Below are 7,294 nucleotides of genomic sequence, written 5' to 3' on the forward strand. Positions count from 1 at the left end.
AAAACTAATATTTCTTTCTCCACTCCCTTCATCATCATTCTGTGCATCTCTTACACCTTTCCTCAGATGTTCCTCTTTAAGGATGTGTCCCCTTCTCTGGTGTGCGCATTCTGCCACTCTTCTCTCTTTTCTGCTTCTCCCTTAATGCTTTTGGGGAGAGGACACCAAAGCTTTATCCAATATTCAAGCTACAAGTGTCCCCAAAGATCTACACACCTTTATAGTACAAGTCCTGTTTGTTTGTTTCTTTCGCTTTTTCATGTCTGTGCTTTTGTACCACAAACCCAATGCTACAAAAGAACTGTCCTCCATGACTTCTTCAGCAGGAATAGATAAGCAGTACCTACCAGTACAAAAGGAAGAGACTCCTTCCATTTCCACCCCACTGTCAGTGCAGTATTTCACTTTGCATTTATTAAATACTTTCTATCACTGTCATTTAATTTGGTCATGTAATATTACAAAAATCCTCTCCAGCACCTTCCTGCCAGTTTTAGTTTTGACAACTCCTGAACAATTTTTTTTCTTACCAGGAAACTTAGCACATACCCAAGAAGCGTGCATCATTGGTCCCTTTATACACACACAGAGCAGGGCTGCTCCTGAGTCTTACCTTTGTGCACACAACTGCTGGTCTTTGCTGTAGCTTCATGCTTAGTACAGAAATCAGACTTGATGGTTTATAATTTGTAGGAGTTTCTCCATAGCCTTTTTAAAGATTGTTATCAGACTTGTCATATTTATTTCTTTAGTATTAAAATCATTTCAATGATGAGATTGCATATTTCTCTCTATTTAGGCCCTATCTAGACCTAACCTACAGCAGTTGCTCAATCACCCAGTGACCCCTCCCCAGCCAAGAAGGGGAATGAGGAAAAGGAGAGGAGACCTGTCGGCTGAAATGAAAACAGATTTAATGAAGCAGAAAACGCTAACATCAATATAAAGTACACAAAATTGTACTCACCCAGCAAGTGTCATAACAGATAGAAAGGCAGCCCACAAGAAGAACAGCCCTTGGCCCCCAGTAAACTTCTCCCTTTATAATGAGCACGGTGTTTATGTTACGGGATACAGCTGTGAGCCAGCTCGGCTCAGCTGCTCCGGCTTTTCCCTCTCCCAGCTTAAGCTCCTGGCTGACCAGGAACTGCTAACAGCCTCCATACCAATGGCTAACTCTATCCTAGGAAAACTAGGGCAACATTGCAGTTTGTAATTTAGTATATTTATCCTTCAACTGATACCAAGTCTCTTGGTTGCATCACATCTGATCGTGGTGGTGAATACTGACTCAATTTATGTGTTTCATTTCACATCTCTTGACTCTTCTTTTCACTTGTACTCCATCGGTAAAGGTTCTTGTCTGGGAATGTCTCCAAGATCCCATGTAAAGATACAAAGACTTAATTTAGCTTTTCTTCTAATCCTTCCTTGAGGATTTTGTATGTTACGTTCATCTGTTGAGCTCAGACAGACCAGCAGATTTCCTGGGTTTGGTGTGTATTTGTTAATTTTTGGGATGAAGTTTATGGTTAGAAATGAACGTGCCTAAAACTGTGCCTTAAATTGAGGGTGGTTTGCTGGGTGCTAATCCACAGTTGAATAGACCTGTGGTGCTTCTGTCCAGGTGGTCTTTTTTTGAGAGCCTGTTCATAATTCCTATTCCAAAGATAGCAGAGCAAAAAGAAGCAGCATGTTTAGAAAGTTGCCTTTTCTTTTCCTCTAAATTTCAGAACTGTAAGCCATTCTTGGATAATGTATTTACTGGAATAATTGATGTAGAATTGCAGAAATGGACTTCAGAGCAATAAGAAGTTTCCCCAATGACTGAAATAAAAAAAAAAAAAAAGCGACTCATACATGGCTAGTACAGCCATCTGAAATTATTCTATCCCAATTAAAAGGTTTCTGGTCAGAGCAGAAAAGCTAAGAAAAGTTTAGAAGACTTTATAGGATGCTTTAGAATGCTTTGTAGGAAGTGGGATGGGCAGAAGCTTCAACTCACAAAAGGGAGTTTTGAAGTCACAATGATTTCAAAACATTGCCATTTCAGGACAGCAAAAATCTTAATCAAAGAAAAAGATGGGACCAAAATACTCTTGGAAAGTATGAATGTGAATGTGCTGCAAAAGAGTGCGTAACTGCACAGGGTGCTGTATTTTGTGGGCATGTGAATGTGTTGGATATTCTTGGGCTCAAAACTTGTGCAATGAAGAAGTGAGACTATGTGATACTAGTGCAGACCCAAATAAAATGAGTCCTCAGCCAGATTTGCTTTCTGGAATGGATCACATTACACTTGAGGAGGAAGGCTGGAGCCCCACCTACTTCAGTGGGTCTAGCGGGGTGGGATTCCACAGGAGATGCATCACTGCAGCGCAGTCTCATGGTGTAAAGGGAAGAGTTTGTTTTCTGTCTTTGCAGAACACATCCTCTGGGAGCAGGTTGAGCGTATTTAATGTCTCTTTTTAGGATAGCTATTAAATGGTCAATAAATGCATAAAATAAGCCTGATATCTTTTATGTTTGGATTAAAGTAAGAGCCTCAGTAAAAATCATGCTTGGAGGTCCTAAAGAAGGATAAAGGGATTTTGAGCTATATTTAAGTTACTGACTCTCAGTCTCCTTGTCTAACTCTGTCCTTTGGGTTCATAAATGCGAATACAGATGCAGAGATTCCAGACTAAAAGTGACACAGACTTTGGCATCTAGTTTGGCAGGTAACCCTTTGCAAATATAAATAAGCCCTCACAAATTATTTGACCATTAGTATGGAATTGTTTTAGCATTTTAATGGATACTAGTCTTTGATAAACTGTAATTGTTACTGGAAACCAAAGGAGCCATTCAGTTTGATTTGATTTCCTGGGCTAAGGGAAAGGCTGTGTAATTTAACTGTAGAAGCTGGTTTTCCTTATTTCCTTATAAAAATTGATTATGCTATTGTTTGCTATTGTATTTTAGATGACAGCCAAGAAGCATAATTGCATTGTGGGCACTAGGTAAAAAACTACTAATGAAGGATCAATAGAAAAAGCATTTGGAAGGAGAAAGAAAAAAGTGGAAAGAAGATGTATTAAGTCAACTTGTTCTGCAACAAGTATATGAGTTTCTTCTAGCAAAGAAGCTGAATACTTAAGAAACAACTACCACCAGCATATCTTTTATCCCACATTTCATTTGGGAAAGACACAGTGGGAAGGTATTAAATCAAACAAAGTCAAAGGGTAAATTAAAGCACTTCCAGAATCTTCTGTTTATTCTCATGAGAATTCTCTTATACACAAAATTTCTTTCTGTAACAATCTAAGTGTATTTTAACTAGCAACATATCAGAAAGATGGAGGAGTGGGTGTACTTTTTTATGCATTTCTTCATATCTTCCTAACTATCATTGCATGTTTTTCTTCCTAGTTCATTTCTTCAATTCAAAACACAAGACAGGACCACCAATGCAGAAATACATTTTATTATTCCTGGAGTAATCAACAATATGGACATGCTAACAATGTCTAAAAGCCTTCCTGAGTAACTGTGAGAACACATCTTCACTTGTCAGTCAGACCTCAAAGGTGCCAGGGGTTCTTGGATACAGCTGAAGAGCACTTACACCAAACATATCATTGCATGAATGGCTTCATAAGTGCTGAACACCGAATAGCTTACAAATAAAAATGTCTGTTGCTTAATTCTTTAACTGCTGTGAATTAGTGTGATATCTCTGCACTTTTAAGACACTTCTCAAATAGCAGATGCTCAGACACATGGATTTATGTTAGTCTACTCACATGGTTTCTTGAGTGTTAAACACTTCCAGACGAGATGGTGCTTTGGCCTCAATTAAAATCAGTGTTGAAACTCCTCAGGGTCATTTTAGCACATAAAACCAGCATACAGTATGACTGTTTGCATATATATATATATAGTTGCACAGACCTTTATTCTGACTAGGAAAACTTTCCCTGATAGCTCAGATACATTTTTTCCTCAAGAAAAAAACAAACAAACCCAAACAAACAAAAAACCCAACAACCCTAAACTATTTGAAATAAAATGATACTTTAATTTGTCCTTTTCTTTAGTGTTTAATCAGACTGATTTTTAAAAAAATCCATCTGTAATTCTAAAATAGCTAAGCACATGTCTTGTGTGAAAACATTCAGTATATGGATTTCTCAGGAATTCTCCACTGTGAACTTTAATTTGAGCACTCAGCATTTTTAGTTTGAGATATGCAATTGCACATCTGACTCAAATGGGACTATTTCCATTCTCTGGCTTAATGACTTGATTTATGCTTTGTGCTTCTGTTTTCATCCAAAATCAATTTCAGTTGAATCTTCACCTATGTAGATAAAATTGCAGGAGGTAGGACTTTATGCTTAAGCAACAAATTTGAAATCCACCTTCTGAAAGAGTATTCAATAATTCAGAGCTGATTAGAGAGCTTTTGTCCAGGAAGTGGAAGATTTAGGTTGTCTTCCTCTGCCCACAGGGTTTTAAACTCCATCTGAAGTTACTTTGCTTATAGAGATTTATGACTTACAGCAAAGGAAAGGGAGCAAAAACAGGGTTTGATGGTTTTAGTGAGAGTGTACTCGGTGAGGTGCAGGCCAGTGGTCTGTGTTCAAGTCCAACTCTGGGAACCAAACAGACATGTTCGATGGCAGTCAGATATAAAAGCATTGAAATACATATATGTAGGGATTGGAAATCTATTGCCCCTCTTCCATTTAAACTTCCAGCCTTTGGAAGAATAATTTCTTCCCATTCTTTCCCTTTAGAAAGAAATTTCCAGAAATTTAGTAAGGAAGTTCTTTTCCTTTCACAGGTATATAACTGCATATGTACATACTTATATATAAACATACACACTCATATTTGAATATTAAACCAAAAGTTTCTCACTAGAAGTCTATTTCAGATAATGAAGAAGCAGGTCAGAGGATCTGATGATGTGACACTTTTCCACTGAAAAGTGCTTGGAAAAGCTTATTTTAAAATGTGCTCCCAAGCCCTAATATAATCCTTTTGTGAAAGAAGGTAAAATGTCAGTAGTACTTTTAGGGCCATCACTGAGCATTGTGGTACAGTGGTATATATATACCAGGAAAAGAGAGACCCATTTACAAAAGTATCTTCAAAAATAGCTGATGATTTTGTTTTCCTCCAGCAGTTGTTCAGCTCCACTCACTTGTCTGCATCCTGAGCTGTGCATCATTCATTTTCTCATGTTCCCCTATGTCTCAAACATGCAGTGAACTCTGTGCAGGACTTTCTTTCCAAGTGCCTACAAACTTTCTCTTGTGCCTGACTTTTTATTGCCTTCTAAGTGTGCTGCACATCCTCAAAGTGTCTTGTTATTCATCCCATCTCCTGTTATATGCAGAAAGCTTTTAAATACATTTTAATGATGCATAACAGCATAACAATGAGCCTAAATAGCATGCTATTGATTTTCATTTGAAATACTGACATTTGAACATTTCAACAGCCTTTTAGCGGTGTGTATATTTAATGTGATTCAAAGACAAGGGACATGTAACACAATATCTCTCTACTAAAAGAAATCCACAATCTCTTATCTACTAAGCACTCCCCCTGCCCTGCCTACAATCTGTTTGTTGTAATCAGTCATATTAGAAGTATATAATTTTCAGTGTCTTAAAACAAGCAAGCCATAATCCTTGGTACAAAGAAATACAAGAGGAAAGCACAAAATCACTGTGTCGAGACACAGCTTTGCTAATCTTTGTTGTCATGATGAAGGTATCCACAACCAGCCAGTGCAGTCAGAAAATACAGTGCATTACTTCCATAGTGAAGAAAATCTGCCAAGAATGCCATCTAGATAGGGGATAACTGAGTTACAGGACACCCTAACTCAGGCTAAGTGGGTGGACTAAGAAACAGAGAAAGAAAAATGAAATCAGCAAACATACACATGAGTGTAAGATAAAATAGCAGTTCCATTTGATGAATAACTCAGTAGCTACATCCTACGGAGAGTTCAGTTTTCAGGAGAGGTGTCTGAGAAGTCAGTGAGTGCATTTGAAGCAGCCATACAGTGCCTTGACTAGCCCCTGTGTCTGGCTATGTGGACATAAAACTAACAGCAGTGTTGCCAGGCTGCACCAGCCATTTATTTCCCTTGTGTTGTAAGTAAATATCTTCTTTTTCCCAGTGCTATGTGACATGTTTTGTCAGGGAATATTTATAACAAAGGAATACAAGTCAAATTTTTATCAGATGTTAGCCTTATTCTTCTCACTTTTCACAGCATTGCTCTTATTCTTTACACATCAGTTATCTGTGCGTCAACATAAATGTGCATAACTCTATCCAGATAGCAGGAAATACAGTTTATGCCCCATGGGTTGATTGTACATAAGGTTATACAGAGAGAAAAGCAAAGGACCAGGGTAAGAAGGAAGACTTGTGCTTTGTAACGTCTGCAGTTTGCTTTCCCTAAGTGCAGCCCTTGGTTTGTAACCACATCAACCAAGAGGATCATCTGACAAGTCATGAGTCAGCCTTTATTGCAGATGAGTATAATTAGAAAAGTTCTTTTCTACTGAGTTTAAAAAAAAAGTAACAATAAAAAAGCACAGCTACTTTGATTACCATTTTGTTCAAATGTTTTTTCCAGTCTCTGCGTTTCTTTCAAGATCGTGATACAAGTGAGGTCAGGAGCAAAATATCTGAGAATAGGTAAGTGATTTTGAAGTCTAAGAGGCTTTTTTGAATTAGTAGTTTGCAGTGTGCAAGTTAGGCTGAAATTAAAATACGCAATTCTCAGAGGTTACCTAAGAAATGCAGAACTGTTTAACAAACAGGGTACCTAAGACAGTCATAGGCACACATTTTGTGCTTAAAATGTAAGTGAAGTTCTGTCCACTTCAGATTAACTGACTTCTAACTGGTGGTAGAGAAGGAGACATCTGACTGATAAATTTGGAAACAGGAAAAATAGTCTATCTTGAATAGATGGTGGTAGTAATGAGTAACTGCTGAAAGCAGTAGAGCAGAGCATGGGTTTTAAACCAGTCTGAGAAGAAATCTCAAATGCATGTAATTGAAGACAGAAGAAACAGTTTTCTTCTTTTTATTTAAGATGGGCCACATGAAAAGTCTCCTGGAAGTGCTCTTGGCTGATGGTGGAGGGACTGTAGAATGATGAGTTCAGAGTCTCATTTTTTACCTCTAAGCTAAGACAGATCAACCCTCTGCAGAAGCAAGATCAAATTTTAAGTTAAGGCTAATTCCAGGTGAGATCCCCAGTTATACTGGCAGG

This window comes from Indicator indicator, chromosome 1 (assembly GCF_027791375.1).
Source record: "Indicator indicator isolate 239-I01 chromosome 1, UM_Iind_1.1, whole genome shotgun sequence".
Taxonomy (NCBI): domain Eukaryota; kingdom Metazoa; phylum Chordata; class Aves; order Piciformes; family Indicatoridae; genus Indicator; species Indicator indicator.